Consider the following 20,409-nt stretch of genomic DNA (forward strand, 5'->3'; position numbering starts at 1 on the left):
AGTGATAGCAATGCAGAACAAACCCTCGGTGGACATACAGAATGAGAAAGAAACAAACCTTTGTTGTTTTAAGGCAGTGAGATTCTAAGTGTAATTTGTTACTGCAGCACGGCCTGGCTATCCCGACTGACGCAAAGTTGTCACTGTAAGCTCAGTGAAGTCCCCATTTTTTGTCCTTTATTTTTAATCCAACAGTGATTTTGAATAAAAAGCTCACTCTGAAGTAAATGCAATGTCCTCACAGTAGGATCAACTAGAATCTCCCATATTCAAAGTGAGGAAGGGTAGCAAGTAGGGATGAGCTAACTGCTGTATCTAGGGAAATATGCTGAAGTGGCTAGACTCACCAGATTTTGACCCATTCACGCAATGACAAGGTATCGGGGAAATCATCATTGCCAACCGCATATCTTAGAAACCATTCGTTTAGGGCACCTGTGTGGCTAAGTCAGTTGAGTATCTGACTCTTGATTTTTAGCTCAAGTCATAATCTCAGGGTCATGGGATCAAGCCCCACATCTGGCTCCACGCTGAGTGTGGAGCCTGCTTAAGATTCTCTCTCTCCCTCTCTGTCCCTCTCCCCAGCTCACACTCCCTCTTGTTCAAAAAAATTCTTTTAGTCAATGAAAAAGTATTTCTCATCCCTTATGCTAAATAGTGAAGCCTGTTGTGCAGACTCAAATAGCTATCACCTATTCTCAAGTTTGGATTTCCAGTTAGGGTATCTTGAAGTATTAATTAACCTCAAATATTAATTTAACTTTAGGGTATAAATTAATCTACTGTGTACATATATATATCACAGCCTAAACTGAAGTATTATAATTAATTACAGACAATACAATATCAGTAAAATAACTCAAGCCCTGGTCTCATCTATTTACAAAAAAATAGCCTCATCTCTTTTCTAAGGATATATCTCCCATCAAGATCCTCAAAACTCTCTAGAATGCTTACACATAACCAACGGATTCATTCACCACCTTTTTGGAGGTACTAGAATTCTACATGTGCCATCATGATACTGGAAAAACCTGCCCCATCAGAAGCAAGTTGCTTTAGAAACAGCTCTACATTTACCAAACTGTAAAACATGTATTGAATAAGACACCTGGAACATCCAAAGAAAGCCAACACCTGTGTTCTAGTCACTGACACTGTCATTGGTTGAGACCCCTACCAGGTCTCAGTGGATCTTCTAGATGCAAGAGAGGAGATTCCTTCTCCAACCCCCCCTCACTCCTACCCCAGTCACTGCAACAATCGGTCATGCTTACTCCTTGTCAACATTGGCCTGTGCTTCCAGTTTTACACCTTTAAATTTATTCGATCTATTTTTCAAAATCCCAGCATATATTTTAAAACATATAGTTATTATTTAAAAGGACTATTTTCAAAAGTATGGGCATGATGCAGAGAAATCTAAGGAGTAACCTAAGACTCCAGAGCAAGTAGCAGTGGAGAACTGTTACTGTCCCTATACCTGAAGGGCTGGGGAAGGGGTAGGGGGAATATGAGAAACCATGGATAGGACTCTGTGAGACAGCACTGGAGAAGAGCTGTGATCTTTGGTTGAAGGATCAAACCAGCCTACAAGAACTCCACAGGAAGGGAGTTCAAGGGAGGGACAAACCCAACTTTACCCTTCAATATCCCGACGGTATGTGCTGTTGGCAAACCCAAACAACAACAAGAGGGCAGGGAAACCCAATAATGTAATCCACAAAGGTTAGCCTCTCAGAGTGGGGAAGAGGAATGAGTGCATCTGGAGAGGAAAAATAAAAATATCTAGCATTCATATAGCTGCTTCACAGGGCACAAGTCTGTCTCAGGAGGTTAAGCTAGAAGTCACCATTTCATGGATCCAGAACCACCTTCCCCAGTAGCCCTATCACTTTCTATCTTCATAATATTTTTTTTCAGGGATTTTCCTGAATATCCTCTGCCAGTTCCTCAGTCAGGGACACCAACATTCTCCCCAAAAGGTCCCAAAACTCTTACCCTCAAGGGCGAATTGGCAGTAAAGAATAAAATTTGTGTGGGGTGCCTGGGTGGCTAAGTGGGTCGGTTAAGTGTCCAGCTTCAGCTCAGGTCATGATCTCATGGTTCGTGGGTTCGAGCCCCATGTCAGGCTCTGTGCTGACAGCTTAGAGCCTGGAGCCTGCTTCGGATTCTGTGTCTTCCTCTCTCTCTCTGCCCCTCCTCCACTCATGCTCTGTCTCTCTCTCTTTCAAAAATAAATAAAAGTAAAAAATTTAAAAAAAAAAGAATAAAATTTATGTTCCAATGTAAAACTGTACATTGTCTATGTACAGCATTTACTTTTGGGTTACCAGACTGTAGCCTTTCATTTATTTGAGCTATTTGGTAATTCTTTGTAAGTTAGACATACAAATTCTGCTTTTTCCAGTAAAGTTTCTATTTACTTCCATCCTTTTAGTTAAAAAAAAAAGTTTACCTCCATTTGCAATTTCAATTCCTTTATTTCATATAAATTTGTGCTTTTTTACTTTTTCTTTAAGCTGACTTTCTTAAGTTGACGACATGCTAAGAAAATAAAGATTCTGGCTAAATTGTGAAATGTTGAAATGTCAATACCTTAATAGTATTTTATAATTCTCTCCTGATTCATTTTGTAGATGTGACCATGACTCAGAACCACAATGAATGCTAAATTTTATAGTAATGGTATTTGGTTTCACAGTGTGACTCCTGTCTTATTTTTCACCTCTTCTCAAATATCTGTTGGAGACAGACAGGTTTCACTGGGTGTGAAAGCCATTGGGTGTGCATGAGACAAAAAACTCAATACTTCTGAAAAAATTATAATATGGGAGAGAGGGTACCCCACCTTTAGTGAGCAACCAGAGAAAACTAAATAATCCAAGATTCTAGAACTAATTATTTTAAAATCACCTCCGAGCTGCACATTTGAAGAATTATTTCCAATTTCATCAGTCAATATGTTATCCTTTCAGAATTGTGCCTTTCACCAGCTAAATCAGGCCCTTGTCCACTTTTCCTGCTTTAACTCCCACTATACCATAACAAAAGCTTCCCACAGTGTCAGATTTGACTTCTCCTTGGGGCTAAACATTCCTAGCCTTTCCAAGGATTCATCATCATACTCATCAGGCCCCTCCCTAACCTCTAATCAACTTATTTCTAAATCATCCTTATGCTTTTCTGCCAATGCAAAGGAACTGTCCCTTCAGGGCCAACTCAAATATCATCTCTTCCACAAAGTTCCTCCTGACCATTCCAGCTGGAAGTGACTTAACATCTGTACCTCTTTAACACTTACAGCTTGTCCGTGTCATCCATTCGGTGATGACGGGGACGCTAACTCAGAGAGGATAAGTATTGCAGGCAGGCTGGATCTGCTACAAGAACAGATAAGAAGAATGCCAATCACATCCCTTCCCTCTGTGAATTCTAAAACAATTAAAACAGATACAGGAGTCAGGCAGGGGTCAAAATGTCAGGTTTGTTGCTGGCAAAGCTGCATTAGAAGGCACAGATCCAACCGGAGGATGAAACCAAGCTTCCTATTACCTCCTTCTGAGTTGGATCAATTTATTCACCCAGTCTGGGGGCCAACAGGCCTACCAGGGCTTGCCTACTCACCAAACAGCAGCAGAAATGGAGAGAACATACGCATCTCTTCAGGCTCAGCTGTCATGCTCACTAACCTTTCTGCCCATGAGGGTAGGTAACAAAAGGGACAGAGTATGGGACAAAAGCTATTCATAAAGGGGTGGCAATCTCTAATTCATAAGCCTATAGGAACACAAGATGAATGAGAAAGTGATCCTGCCTGCAGACAAAAAGTGTAATTATGTAACTTATGTCTGGGAGTAACGGGTTCATCATCTCCTCCCCTCTGTGGATGGTTGGCTCCCTCAATAAAACCAGCACAGCCTGTTGCTAAGATAAAGCTGAATTCCCTGCTACCATAAGGAAGAGAACCCTCTCCGCAGAACTCTGACACTGTCAGGGTGGGGAGTTGATCAGGGAAGGAACATCAGAATTTATTGAGAATTGAAAATTTGGTTTAGGGAGGACCTTTTGCTATGGGGAGTTGATTTGGGTTGAGTAAGGATTGTACTACAACAGTCCAGTATTGATGGAAACAGCAAAGGGGGGATTTTATAGTGAGAAATCCCAAGAACCTTAGTGTGCAAACTACCCATTGATGCTTTCCACTGAAGAGTTAATGAGATTTGGGGGATGTTCTTATAATGAACAGTCAAATCATTTTCCTGGAAAGAGGCTCCTAATAACATAAAGCATGCTAGTGAAAACAGTGGAATAACAAAGTCATGTTAATATAGACATTAAGTGGTGGCTTCTGCTTATATTGTCCACTGCAAGTGGGGATAAACTATTTTGGTTCTCACTTCATTCTGAGAAGAACGATGACTATTTCTGGAGTAGGACTTTAGAAACTCAAACCTCAACCCCATCTCAAAATTTAAAGCATAGAAGCCATCATACACAAAGAAACTCAAATCTAACCACAGGAGTCCTGACATTCACAGGTCTCAGAAAAAATTTCCCCAAACCTCTCAGTCCCCAATTCTCCCTAAAGACCTCTTGGTAGTTGTATTAGTCAAGGTTCTACAGAGAAACTGAACCAGTAGGAGAGGTTAAAAGAGAGAAATAGATTTAGTGATAGATTTATTTTAAGAAACTGGCTCACATTGTCATGGAGGCTGGCAAGTCTAAAATTTATAAGGCAAGCCAGAATCCTGGAAACTCAGGAAGTTTTAGACACCATGATGCAGTGTTGAGACAGAATTTCTTCTTGAAGAAGGCTGTTTTTGCTCTTAAGGCCTTCAACAATTGGATGAAGCCCACTCACATATTTGAACGTTATCTCCTTTACTTAAAGTCAACTAATTACAGATATTAACTATAGCTATGACAGATCTACACAGTAATCTACACATCTAGATTAATGTTTAATTCAATAAATGGATGTGATAGCCTAGCCAAATTGGCATATAAGACTAACCATCACAGCACAGAGTCAAAAGTTTCTCTCCCCCCCCCCCCTTCTGAAACTCTATAAAAGTCTTTATCTGTGCTGGCTCACCTCTCTTCTCATTTTCTCTCACATTCCTCCTTCTCTCTCTCTGTCTCTCTCCCATCCCCTCTTCCTTCTGCCTTTTGGATCTACATTTCTCTTCTGGAGGCAACTATATACACTTCCTCTCTAATTTTTTTAAATTATAATTTAGCAGGGTTTTTTACTCCTGCCAGAGAGACAAAAGGAAGATAAATGAGTTGCCAGGCACACACAGTCACATGGTTTGACAACCTATGTTTGAACATCATCTTCTGACTCCATTTGCCTACCTCAGTGCCTCTGTCTCCATAGTTTGTGTGTTGCAATGGTCCTAGCCCAACATTTTACAGCAACGGTGTTTTGCTTGGCTCTTCTCTAAGAAGGGAAATAACCCCCAAATACCATAGCATCTCCATGCTAAATAATACTGTCTCTGCAAAATAATTCATCTTTCTAAAATAGTCATAGTGTACATGCCATCCATCTAGTTCCAACAAAAACAACGAAAATATATTTTTAATGAGATAGCATTAGGACCATGGTACAGGTTGTACTTCTTTGCCTTTCTTTTAAAATCTTGGGGGCGCCTGGGTGGTTCAGTCGGTTAAGCATCCGACTTCAGCTCAGGTCATGATCTCACAGTTTGTGAGTTCAAGCCCCACGTCGGGCTCTGTGCTGACAGCTGGGAGCCTGGAGCCTGCTTGGGATTCTGGGTCTCCTCCTCTCTCTGCCCCTCCCCTGCTCATGCTCTGTCTCTCTCTGTCTCTCAATAATAAATAAACGTTAAAAAATTTTTAAAAATAAATAAATAAAATAAAATCTTGTTAAAGTCATTAAACAGACTCATCTTGTAGTCTTAGTTAGTGCTTAGGAAAAGTAGAGACTGTGGTAGAGCAATTAAAGCAAAGAAATTTGGGATAGGCAAATAATAAGCCTCTAAAATGCCCATGCCATAGTCTTTAGAACCTGGGAATATGTTGTCTTACCTAGAGAAGGAACTTTGAAGATTTGATTAAGTTAAGGATTTTGAGACTGGAAGATTATCCTGGATTACGTGGGTGGGCCTAATGTAATTACAATGTAAGAAAAACTCAACTGACCATTGCTGGCTTTGAAAATGGAAAGGAGCCACAAGCAATGAACATGGGTAGCCTCTAGAACCTGAAAAAGGCAAGGAAATGGATTCTACCCTATAGCCTCCAGAATGAATGTGCCCCCGCCATCACCCTGATTTTAGCTTTTGAGATGCATTTCAGACTTCTGATCTCCAGAACTTTAAGGTAATAAATGTTTGCTGTTTTACCCCACCCAATTTATGGTAGTTTGTTACAACAGCAAGATGAAACTAATTAAAGGTCTCTGGTACTGAAAGTCATGACAACTGAGACAGACAGCATCAATAGTAGTTCCTTCAACAACTCTCAAGGAGCTTCTGCTGCCTTGTCAGTCAGAATAATTTAAGTCTGTGTATTTATAGCAACCTACATGGCTAATTCTTTTAGATCAGGGGTAAGACACTCAAATGTGAGGGATAGCAGGTAATATAAATGAGAGAATTAGATCAATATAAGAAACTGGGGATTGGTGAAAACTGAGGCACACTAGAGAATGCATATACCGTCGAAAGCAGTGCTGTGTAAGAGATCTTTCTACAGTGATGGAAACATTCTATATCTGCACTGTCCAGCATGATAGCCAAACAGCCACAGGTGGCTATTGAGTACTTGACGTGTGCTAGTGTGAATGAGAAGGTGAATTTTTAGTTACAATTAATGCTCATTAATTCAAATGTAAATGTAAAATATCCAGACATGGTATCTTATTAGATATATCTGATATAAAGAATATAAAGAAACCAATATAAGAATATAAAGAGTACAGAAATAAAGGTTCTAGTGCTACATCTTCTGGTTTTTCAAGAGAAACAAACAAACAAAGAAACAAAAAGCATATTTCATATGCTTCCATATGAAATATCTTGGCTTTTACACGTTGGCTCAAATTTTCTTTTTGTAAAAGTCAGATGTGTTGAGCTATGATTGACATACAAAATATTTCACATATTTACTGTACAATTTGATGAGTTTGGACACATACATACACGGGCAAAACCAACACCACAACAAGGTTATGATATATTCAACACTTCCAAAAGCTTTCTTGTGTCCTTTGGTTTTTTGTTTTGTGGGAATAACACTTAACAGGAGATCTACCCTCTTAACGAACTTTTAGTGTGTCGTGCAGCACTGTTGACTGGAGGTGGCTCAAATTTTCTCTTAAAGAGTGTGTAGGCCAAGGATATTTATTAGGAGACTCTATTCTGCCCGCAGACCTAACAGTGTCTGTCTGCTTGAGATTTAAACAATCTTTCTTAGTCTCAGATACTTACCAATTACCTATGCAAGGCACATTCCTCAGATACCAGAAAGACCCTAAAGAGGATCAATATGTCCCGTAGACTAAAGACACAGCTTCCAATCTCCTTGTCACTGCTATCATCATCTGAAGTTCTTTCACAGTCTCTGATCACAGAATCTACTACAAACGAAAATTTTAAACTCCATGAGATCAAAGACCAAGTCTTATACTTTTTTGAAGCCCTCATTAGTAACCGGAATAATGATTCCATTTTCAAAGACTCTTGTTGTTTTTTCCATTGCTATTGTATCTGAGATGGAAATTTTATCATAGACGTTTAGAGCAAAATTAATGTACACATTTCAGAATTACAACAAATAAACTAGTAGGTGACTTTATGTCTACATCGAGAATTCTTCTAATGGCAATTTTCTCTACCATATTTAAGATATGATTCTAGGGGCACCTGAGTGGCTCTGTCAGTTAAGCGTCCAACTCTTGGTTTCGGCTCAGGTATGATCTCACAGTTTTGTGAGTTCACGCCCCACGTCAGACTGTGCTAACAGCATAGAGCCTGGTTGGGATCCTCTCTCTCTGCCCCTCCCCTACTCACACTGTCTCTGTCTCTCTCAAAATAAATAAATAAACTGAAAAAAAGATATGATTCTAGAAGAAAAAGGAATATGCAATTATTTGTGGATGTGTCAGTTGTATCAAGCAGTGATGATATCTAAGTTGACTATCTCAAAACTATGATCAATAAGACAGAAATATATCTGAAAATGAAGCCTTCTCTCGGAACCAAAATACAAATTTTTTTTACATTTTCATTAAGAAATTAAACTTTTATAATACAACATTATTTCTACATGTATCATTTGGCTAACAAGATAATTCTACAGATAAAGGGACCCCAACATACAGTCCAAATCAAAATAATAATTTATTCTCCATATCACTAGCCATTAGGAAAATGAATTAAAAACACAATGAGACACCACTTCATATCCATTAGGAAAATAACTGATGTTGGCAAGGATGTGAAGAAATAGCACCTTTGTACATTGCTAGTGTGGAATAAAACAGTGCAACCACTGTGGAAAACAGTTTGGAAGTTCCTCAAAGAGTTAAACATGGAATTACCATATAATCCAGCAATGCCAATACCAGGTATATATCCAAACTGAAAGCAGAGACTCAAACAGATATGTACAATGTTCAGTGTAGCATTATTCACAATAGCCAAAAGTTAGACCCAACCCAAGTTTACATCAACAGACAAATGGATAACATATGGTATACAACAGAATAATGTTCAGTTTAAAAAGGAATACAAGTCTGGCACATGATACAACATGGATGAACCTTGAAAACATTATGCTAAGTGGAATAAACCAGACACAAGAGGATAAATATTGTGTGATTCCATTTTAATGTGTGTCTCAGTCAGCTCAGTCTGCTTTAATAAAATGCCATAGACTGGGTAGCTTGAACAACAGAAATGTATTTCTCATAGTTCTGGAAGTTCAAGTAGTCTGAGATCAGGGTGCCAATAAGGCTAGGTTCTGGTGAGGGCTCTCTTCCTGATTTACGGACTTCTGTGTTCTTGCTACTTGCTGTGTTCTCACATATGGAGAGAAAGACAACCTCTCATGTCTCTTCTTATGAGGACACTATCCCATTCATGAAGTTTCCACCCTCATAGCCTAACTACTTCCCAATGGCCCCACTTCCAAATACCATCACATCAGGGATTAGGGCTTCAACATATGAATTTTGGGAGAACACATTCAGTCCATAGAAATATGCTACCTACAACAGTCGAATTCATCAAGACATAAAGTAGAAGAGCAGTTACCAGGGGCTGGGAACACAGGGGAAAGGGGGTTATTGATTAATGAGCAGTTTCTGTTGGGGATAATAAAGAAGTTCTAGGGGTGCCTGGGTGGCTCAGTAGGTTACACATCAGATTCTTGATTTTGGCTCAGGTCATGATCTCAGAGTTTGTGAGTTTGAGCCTAGGATGGGCTTTGTGATGACAGCAAGGAGCCCACTTGGGATTTTCTCTCCTTCTGTCTCTCTGCCCCTCCCCCACTCACATTTGCTCCCTCTCTCTCTCAAAACAAATAAACATTTAAAAAAATAAAAAAGTTCTGGAAACGGATAATGGTGATATTTACACAACATTATGAATGTATTTAATGCTACTGAATTGAATACATAAGAATAAGTAAAATGGCAAATTCCGTGTTATGTGTATTTTACCGCAAAAAAAAAAAAAATAATAATAATTGATGCTTGGATTCTCTAGACCACTGCTTCCCACCTATTTCCCAGCAGTGCTAATAACTGAGAGGTATTAGGCACATACAATTAAACAGACTTGCTGCGTTCTGAAGAAGTATATAAAGCTGCCATCACAGCCATTACCTTATTTTGCCACAGGCATTCAAGTATGTGAGAATGATTTAAATAACAAGACAAGTTATGGAAGACTGAATTTTTCCTTTTGTTGTTGAAAGACATACAAAATTTCAAAAGCCCACGAAATAGGAAAGGACACTGTATAATCATTCAAAGAAAGCCTACAAATGTGACCCTAAGAGAACACATGGAAATGTGAGGCCTGCTTCAAATCTCAGCACAAACCTCTCTGTATGGCTGAGATCAGGCAACAGTTCAAAACCACAACAGCATGTTGTAGAAATCACACCCATCTTGAAGTCCAATAGAAAGAAGGTAAATCTTAATGATACACCACAATTTTGCTGCAAATGGAAGCTCTAAAAAGCAGATGTTTTCATTAAATTGGTCTATCACAGACCCCTTCCAAAAAGTTTTAGCTGACAAAGTACCAGAAGAAGCTCATTATATGACTGGCTCAATACTCGAGGTGGTGCCCTGTCCTGACTTGAAGTGAAGCACGGTTCTAATAAGGTTCTGGAAAGTGCTACCGAGCCATGTTGGATCTAAAAAGGCCACAGTGCTAAGAACAAGGTCACAATTTCTTTGGCTATATTTTTGCAACTTAGATTTTAATGGGAATAACCACTGGCGATTGGCCTGATCAAAACAAAACTACTTTAGTTTATCAATGCTCAATCTCCAAGGTCCTCACAGTTCTAGCATGTTTTAATTCTATTATTGCAAAAATTGCTGAAATATCCAGTTCTTCAATCTAAAGACAATTAATTTGGGGACTATGAGTACCCACGGTCTTGAGTTTATGATCGACTGACTCACTGCTTAGGAAGACATTAGCAATTGTCAATTAAGCTTTAATGATAGTATTAAAATGCAAACCGGGATAATTCATACACTCTTCTATGACTTAGAAACAGAACTTTTGTTCTACAGAACAAAATCTATTAAAACAGCCTTCATGCATAAATCGAAAAAGAGAATAATTTGCATAAAACTGATAACAATTAACTCACACTTGCATAGGGCTTTAAAATTTACAAAGTGTTTTAACATAAATTTCCTCATTTAATCCTTATTAATACATTGTTTTTTGGGCTGGAAGCTGAAATTTCCCATTATACAATCTAAGACAAAAACAATGCAAATAATAGTGGCTGTAAGAGTGAGCTGAGAACTACCTTAAATTTATAAAAGAAACCTCACAATTTTTTTTCTTGATTAAACCAGCAAAAAATTCCCTCTACACTAGAACTACAATGCTTAAATAATTCTTGAGCCTAAATTACTTGAACCATTGAACAATATTACACTATGTGGGCAAATGAAGTTCAAACACAAAGATAAAAATGAGTAAGTAACTATAAGACTAGTCAACCCCTTAATCATCATAGAAAGACAAACAAGAAAGAAAGGCTGAAAGTCTGCTATTAAAATAAGTGTGAGTTAGGGGTGCCTGGGCGGCTCAATCGGTTAAGCTTGAGCGTCTGACTTCAGCTCAGGTCATGATCTCACGGTTCCTGAGTTTGAGCCCTGCGTTGGGCTCTGTGCTGACAGCTCAGAGCCTGGAGCCTGCTTCAGATTCTGTATCCTCCACCCCACCCCTGCTTGTTCTCTGTTTCTCTCTGTCTTTCAAAAATGAATACACATAAAAAAAATTTTTTTAATAAGTGTGAGTTAGCCTTAAACTATTTTTAGAAGGATTTAGGTTTTTTGCGGTTTAAGTTTTTTCTTTTAAGGTTTATTTATTTTTGAGAAAGAGAGAGACAGAGTGCTAGCAGGGGAGGGGCAAAGAGAGAGGGAGACACAGAATCCAAAGCAGGCTCCAGGCTCTGAGCTGTCAGCACAGGGCTTGAACTCACAAACTATAAAATCATGACCTGAGCCAAAGTCAGACGCTTAACCAAGTGAGCCACCCAGGTGCCCTGGATTTTAGTTTTTAATATTAGTTTGTTCTCCTTGTCTCCTTATGTTTATGTTTTGAGGATTTTGTGTGTTTCAAACATATAACAATGATAAGTAAAATATTTTAAAAGAATATTTTCAAATGTGAATAATGCAAAACTGAAATAAGTAACTCCAAGAGCAAATGGCACAGAAACATTCAGTAATGAGGAGGACACCAGATTCTCCACATACATAAGCAGACAGAAGAGTCTCGGAATTTGGTTCCCGTTGGGAAACAGGTTGGTGTTGGATCCCTACACTCTTGAAAAGAGGGAGAAGAGATTTCTGCTAACCACTGCCTGTGGATGCTCCTTATATGAGCCTCATGCCTAAAGAGGCAGATGAATATACCTACCACCTTGCAGCAAGATGCTGAGGCCAAACTACCCATAACTTGGTGACAGATTCTCCACTAGCCCTACCATCACTGAGGGACAAGTGTTGGGAACCACCAATATGAGACATGGTTCTGAGTCAGAGGCCCAGGGATAGTCAGGTGGGAAAGTAAGTGTAAGCACAAAACTGCTAAACAGGAAGAATGGAGTACAGAGCAAGAGACAGCCTTCAATACATGATGAGCCTGCAAAACCTTAAGACCAAAATACATAAATAAAACTATAGCAAAGACAGAAAGTCCATAAATCAGAATATGGATTTATGACAAACAAACTGTTCGGTATGCCCAAAGAGACAAAGTAATGACATTCATAAAAATAAGCAAGAAATCCTAAATCCAAAGCAGTCTGTAAGAAAATAAGAACAGATGATGGTAAACAGAAATTAGTAAAAGTAAACTTAAAAACACTAAAATTAAATCACAGTGAATAGACTAGATAAAGCCCTAGGTGGACCCAAAGGGAAAAACGAATTAGCAAATTGGAAGGTAGTCTAAAGAATTCACTCAGAATGGAGCACTGAGAAACGAAGGTTGTTTGGCTTGTTTGTTTGTTTTAATTTTTTTTTAACGTTTATTTATTTGCAAGACAGAGAGAGACAGAGCATGAACAGGGGAGGGGCAGAGAGAGAGGGAGACACAGAATCGGAAGCAGGCTCCAGGCTCCGAGCCAACAGCCCAGATCCCGACGCGGGGCTCGAACTCACGGACCGCGAGATGGTGACCTGAGCCGAAGTCGGACGCTCAACCGACTGAGCCACCCAGGCGCCCCTGCTTGTTTGTTTTTAAGTAGGTTTCGTGCCCAGTGCTGAGACCAGCGCAGGGCTTTAACTCATGACCCTGAGATCAAGACCTGAGCTGAGATCAAGAGTTGGATGCTCAACCAACTAAGCTACCCGGGCATCCACAGTGGGGTTTTAAAGATACCTATATCTGTGTGGATAGAGAAAAAGAGTGAGAGAAACATAGAGACAGAGAGAGACTCAAAGAAATACCTGATAGTAGTGCCAGAAGAATAGAATAAAGGATACGGTGAAGAAGTAATACTCTCAAAGATAACTGCTTGGATCTTCCAGAATTAATAAGAATATAAACAAGATTATACCAATAAATTTAAGTTAGATAAAATGGATAATTTCCTAGAACAGGATAAAAATATCAAAATTGGCTCAAGAAAAATAAGGAAAAGAATTCCTGAATAAACAGCCATTGAAGAAACGGATTTAATTTTTTAAAATCTTTACCAAAAGAGGACTCAAGTCCCTCACAATTTTATAGGCACATTACCCCATCTTCAAGGAAAAGGTAACTTCTCTTCTACAAAATGATAAGTTAATATAAAGACTTACTATTAAGCCTTAGTAATTAAAATGGTGTGAGACTCAGGCAGGAATGGAGAAAAAGTACCAATGAGGCAGAAAAGGAAGCTCGGAAACTGACGTATCTTCATACTGAAACTTGGTATATGACAGAGATATCCCTATAAACCAGGAAGGGCTAATTAATAAATGCTCTAGGTTAATAACCATGGAAACGACTAGTTATCTCAAAGTCAAAACTTTGAGAAGTAAATACAAGAAAACACTTTTATGATGTTGGACACAGTACAAATCATTAGGGGTAAAATTGATCAAAAATCCAAAGTGTCTGTGTCCCAAACAGCATCACTTTAAAAAGTTAAAACATGAGGGGCGCCTGGGTGGCGCAGTCAGTTGAGCGTCCGACTTCAGCCAGGTCACGATCTCGCGGTCCGTGAGTTCGAGCCCCGCGTCGGGCTCTGGGCTGATGGCTCAGAGCCTGGAGCCTGTTTCCGATTCTGTGTCTCTCTCTCGCTCTCTGCCCCTCCCCCATTCATGCTCTGTGTCTCTCTCTGTCCCAAAAATAAATAAAAACGTTGAAAAAAAAAAAAAGTTAAAACATGAGACCTTATAGCGGGAGAAGATAATATATAACCAATAAAAGATCAATATCCAGAATATCAAAGGAAGTGTTCTAAATCAATAAGAGACAAACTACCCGGCACCAAAGAAAATGAACAGAACCATATATTTGAAAGGACACTCAGCCTCACTACTAGTGAAGGCAATTCAAATTAAAACATCAAGAGGAGACTATTTCACACCCATCAAACCAGCAGAAAGTAACAAGTCTGAAAATACCAGGTGTTAGAGAGTAAGAAGAAAAACAGGAATTCTCATACACACACTGCTGGTAGAAGACAAAATGGTGTAACGACTTGAAAAGTAATCTGGCGACATCTAATAAAACTGCAGATGTGATTTCTCTTATTGAGCAATTCCCTAGATATATGCACTGAAACTCTCATACATATATGCACAAGAGGAGACAAAAGATAGGTGTGTGTGCATGTACTTCCCAACCCACCCCACGCTTGGTCCCTGAAGTTTAGCCGTTCCATACACACGTACATGGTCTTTCATTGCAATATGGCTTATAATAGTATTTAAAAAATGTAAGACAGAAACCATCTAAATATCCATAAAAGGAAAATGAACAAGTCATTGTTCAGTAATATGGAATACCACGGAGTGGGACAAATAAATGAACAGGAGCTAAAGGTACCGTAATATATAAATCTGGCAAACAAAGTTGAGAGGAAAAAATCTGGTTGTAGAACAGTTTGATCTAATTTGTTTCAAAACAAAATAGTATTTTGTACAGACATATATATATATATATATATATATATTTTTTTTTTTTTTTTTTTTTTTTTTTTTAATGAAAGCTGCATAAAAGCTAATGACCAACTTAAGCATAGTGTGTATCTCTGGGGAGTAGGGAGAGAGCACTAGCATTAAGGACAGGCACAACACCTATTTCTTCAAAGAAAAGAACGAAAGTAAATGTGGAAGATATTGACGCTGAGTCGCTCATACAAGCCTCTTTTTTTTATGTACTTGTAAATGTATTTGAATATTTTCTCATAAAAATATTTTTCCAATAATGTTTATTGGAAAACTCCACAAGAAAGCTAATTGACTAAAAGTCAGTTAGTTGAAAGAAAACAGAACTCTCAGATTCACAAAGAGTAGCAGTAAAAATTGTTAGACCTTCTGGGCAAGTGTCATCTTTAAAATAAAAATGAATGACATTTTATAATAAATTCAGAGTCTGTGTTCAGTGAAAAATGTCTGTGGATGATTCTCTGAGCATTACACTAGAAAATGCTGAGGAAGAGCACAAAATGAGATGCTATTTTCTTAGAAACGCAATCGATAAATTTTGTAGTGCCGTCTATAAAAAGTGACAAGTAACCTCCATAATTTCAAGTTTTATTTTATATTCCTTCAATACACGTGTTCCAACATCTGTGGAGCCACAGAAGGATCCCCTAACTGGCCATCACAAAGCGTGAGGCCTGGATCTGCTGCGTGCTGGTCCTTGCCTTAACTCATCCCACCCCGGTACAGGGGCCCTGCAAGCCCTGCCCAGCCCTGAGTCAGTTCTCATCAAGGTTTCCAGTGTATGATTAGTCTAAGAAACATCATCCAGCAGGCTCTAAGTTTCATCTTACTGCCCTAAACAATGTGGCTTTCCAATCCACTCCACACTTGGTCCCTAGACTTCAGGTGTTCCATATACACATCACAGCCCCCCCCCCCCATGAGAAGAAACATCACATGCATGCTGGCACTGTTAGCTATTTTCCAGCCCCACCTTCCTAGCACAAAGCTTCCTGTTTTCCTATTCCATTTGTGATGTTTCTGATTCTTGACCCCAATGTTGACACTTACCTGGAGGCTCCTCCAGGATTTGACACCTTTCCCCCACATTCCTGTCCTTGCTTTTTTTGCCGCAGCCTGGTCCTCTGTTTCAAATGCTTCCCATTGTCTTAAGTAAACTTCCTTCTCTTGCCTCTGGACAAGGCAAGAGGCTGACAAGAGGTTGTCAGTGGACAACCATACTACAGCCTTCCCATGCTACAGTCCATCAGCCAGTACCCAGGCTATGGTTCTAGTTCATTTGGTGCCTGGGATGAAAGGAGCATTGAGGAGCTCCTTGTCCACCAACATTAGGCCCATTGCTCCAGCATCTGACCTGCGAATAAGCTTCCACCCCGGTTTCCTAATTTGCCCTCCACTTTCCCTTCCTGGAGCACAAGCCCTACCTTGCAGGATTAATAACAACAATAGCTACTTATACCAAGGTTGAGCAGGAAAAACAGAAGCTACTCTGTGTATTCCTGGTAGAAGTATTTTAATACAGGGATTTAGAAGTTAACACACCTGCTAGAAGACACAGGTGGGAGAGGGCTGGCAAAGCTACCACCAGCCACCTCGGCCTGCAGCACTAATGTGCGTGGTTCTTCAGGGCTCGCTGGAAAGCTCTAGGAATTTCTCTGTCCGTGTTTCCAGCTGCACAGCCTCCAAAGACTGGGGCTTTCTTCTCTTACCTTCCAAAGCTCACCCAAGTGTTTCTCTTGGAAACACCATAACCAAGATTTAAAGACAGAAGGAGAGTATGGGAAGTGAAATCTCCAGCTTCTCCTACAGCATGCAGAGAACTTTCAAGGGGGTAGTACTGATGCTGATTCGACAGCAGACAAGCCAGCACGCTAAACATTTACTGAATGCTTGGAATGTGCCAGGCACTGTGTGAAATTATATCATCTAATCCTCACGATAAATCTATGACATGGACACTTTCTCCATTAACAGAAAAGAGAAACAAAATTCAGAAAGGTGAAGGAATATGCACAAGATTCAACAGCTAAAAAAATGGCTCAATTAATATTTGAACCTAGGTCACCTGACTGCAAAATCCCAACACTTAACCACCATGCGGCATGTGCCTGAACTCTACCTTTTAGTTAGAACTCTTCAAATGAACTGATCCTTACTAGAACCTTCCACCACTAGTTGAAGACTGATTCTATATCTACAGCCTCTGCTTGGGGTCCTATTTCAAATTGGATAAACCTACCAAGAATAAGGTGGTACCTCCCAATTGACTCTGTTTTCATGCTGTTTGAAGTTTTCTAGAAGTAAGGCTTTCTAGGATCAAGACATTCATTGACACTTCCCTTTGTTCTCTGATACTCAGGCTGTGGACCTTTCTCTCAAGGCCAGCTCTATTTCCACATTAGTTCACCTAGACCTGAGTTTTCTCGATTCCTACCCTTTCCTACTAGCTCAATCTCCCAGCATCCTTCACTGCCATCAAGGCCAAACCATACATGCTATAATACTGCAAGATTTCAGCAAGCCAATTCTGCCACTACTCTTTGGAACTCCTGAAGCTCCCCACCGCAAATGCACTGTGAATACCTTTCCCAATTTGAGTTAATTGGACAAGTGGCCTAACGTGGCAGAAAATTTTTCAGTAGCCATCACTGCCTACAGAATAATACAGATGCCCTCAATTAACACATTCAAAGCCATTTCCAAATGGTTCAAATCTAATATAGCCCATTATTTCCCTAAATTTATCTTTTATCCTATCAAAACCCATCTAGTTACCATTCTTCTAAAAGGACCTGTATGGACCTGCCTCTCTACCTTTATTCAAGCCATTCTTTCCACTTGGAATGTGCTTTTTAGTCTCCGTCGTCCCCAGCAAATTACAGCCTATTTCTCAAAGTACCTAACAAAAATTGTATTTCTCAATAACAAACATCAATACAGTGCTTGTATCCTGACTATTTGGATAAGCATGTTACCCTTTATATTGCACCAAAAATCACTGAGGGCAAGGACTATTTGTCTTAACGATGCCGCTCACCAACATTTTCACAGATTCCTACTATGGACTAAGACGTGGCAGATGATAAATTAAAAAAAAAAAAAAAAAAAAAAAAAAAAACCTTTAAAATTTAATGTAAAATTAAAAGAAGGTCAATAAAACTGTTACCTAATAAAGTAAGACATTTCCAGTTTTCCCAAATTAGAAAAGACATTCTACACAATAATTTCTATCTATACAAAATAGAGACTTTAGATGATGCAAGTATAAAGAAATTTAATACGAAACTACCAAAATGAAAACTCCTGGGGGGAAAAAAACCTAGTTTGTAATTACCAACAGACTTTAACTCTCATCCCATCCAAGGTTCGAAACCCATGAAGAGTCAGTACAGGTTATAGATTCTGAGCATTTATCCAATTATGTTCCATTTGCATCCGTTATTTTCAGTCTGTTAAAACACCTACACAAACCCTTAGGATTTCCCCTACCTCCATTCCTAAAAGTATCTCCATCAATATGTTAAATGAGTAACAGAAGCTTTTGTTGAATCGTTGCTAAAACACACTAAATACTGAGAATAGAGAAAATATATCTCCTGAGTCATTCAAATACAGAAACATCAAACTCTGGAGAGACTAACAGCCTAAGAATATAGGAGGTGTCAAAGATTGAAGACATTAGGAAGCCTTAAGGCACTGACACCAAAAGTTGTGTGGCAAGGAGTCTTTGTTTTTCACTGAAAGGAAAAATTCAGATTATAGGCATAAATATACCTCCAACCTGATGGAGGTGGACATGAACAGGATCAGGGTAATAAAATTAAAGCCTGAAGAGGACTGGGCAGAAGCGGGGCTTATGTGAAGGTTTCCACTACATCAGAGACTATCTGTAAGCCAAGAGGTAAAGGCAGAAGCTTTAGAACATAAGCTAGCAGTTGTCAGGCATAATCCAAAGGTCTAAAAGCCAAACATTGAAAACAGAGGTGTCTTGGATATCAGAGATCAGGAGTAAGTCAAGCATTTTTAACACAAAAAGGTCAAAGCAGAAGTGAGGAAGACTAAAGGATTTTAATGGTCAAAGTAGATATAAATACAGAATTGTGAATGTCATATTGATCAAGACACTGGCACCAAGGAGGAACCTGGGTGGCTCAGTCGGTGAAGCAGCTGACTTCAGCTCAGATCATGTTCTTGCGGTTCATGAGTTCAAGCCCTGCATTGGGCTCTGTGCTGACAGCTCAGAGCCTGGAGCCTGCTTTGGATTCTGTGTCTCCCTCACTCTTTGCCCCTCTACCGCTCATGTTCTATTTCTCCCTCTCCTCAAAAATAAACATTAAAAAAATTAATCAAAAAAAAAAAAAAAAAAGACACTGACACCAAGAACAAGAATGCAAAATCTGGTCTGTGAAATAAACATGATTTATTTGTGACACTAATACCCTCTGACTTCCTCCATGCATTTTAGTAATTGTGACTTGTTCTGTGTTCACAAGTAAATGAAGAAAGTAACTAAACAAGCTGGAGCCCAGAAGCATCCCTGATACAGGTGAGCTGTGTTGGCAGATGAACAGGAATAGATGAACTGAGTGTAGCAGATTGTATTTTCCAAAGACGGCTACCACAGTATCTCCCATCAAATGTGCTCTTCTGCAATGTGATCCTGCCATTTCCCCATCAAGAAGTGAAGTCTCATCACTCTACCTGAGGGTGGCCTTTGTGACCTACTCAGCCCATAGAATGTGGCAGAAGTGACACCCTGGGACTTCTAAGACAAGATTAGAAGAAGCCTTGCAGGGGCACCTGGGTGGCTCAGTCAGTTGAGGGTCTGACTCTTGGTTTCAGTTCAGGTCACGATCTCACAGTTTCATGAGTTCAAGCCCCACGTCGGGAGTTTTTCTCTCTCTCTCCGCCCCTCCCCTGCTGGTTTCTCTCTCTCTCTCTCTCTCTCTCTCTCTCTCTCTCTCTCTCTCTCTCTCAAAATAAGTAAATAAACATTTAAAAAAAGAAGCCTTGCAGCCCCCATCTGAGCCTCTTAGAAGGTCGCTCTGGGGCTACTCCTCTGAGAACTTGGAAAGTTCATGGGTAAGTACATGGGAGGCCCAGCTGAGCTCTCAGCAGTCAGCATCAACTGCTAGCCATGTGACATTCCGGCTCAACTGAACCTTCAGCCTCAGCCTCTGTTTGACTTCAACTGCATGAGATACCCCAAGCTGAGCCTTGCTGATACACAAAACCATGAGAGATAATAATAAATTGTTATTTTAAGTTGTATGTTTTGGAGTGGCTTATTATATAGCAGTAGATAATCAGTACCTGGAGTTAAAGGAATGATTTTGAAAATTACCTCTATCTATAGCTTGTAATATTGAGGCCATGTCATTTACAATTATCACCTCTAGTAGACTCAGAAATGCACCGTTTCCCCCATCCACTGCCTTTGATATTCTAACGAAAAGTTTGGTGGAGGAAGAATCTGAAAGTTAAAATGAAATTTGGGATCATCTGGGGAGTTT

Source organism: Puma concolor, chromosome C2 (assembly GCF_028749965.1).
Source record: "Puma concolor isolate L17-30 chromosome C2, mPumCon1.1.hap2, whole genome shotgun sequence".
NCBI classification, from domain to species: Eukaryota; Metazoa; Chordata; class Mammalia; order Carnivora; family Felidae; genus Puma; species Puma concolor.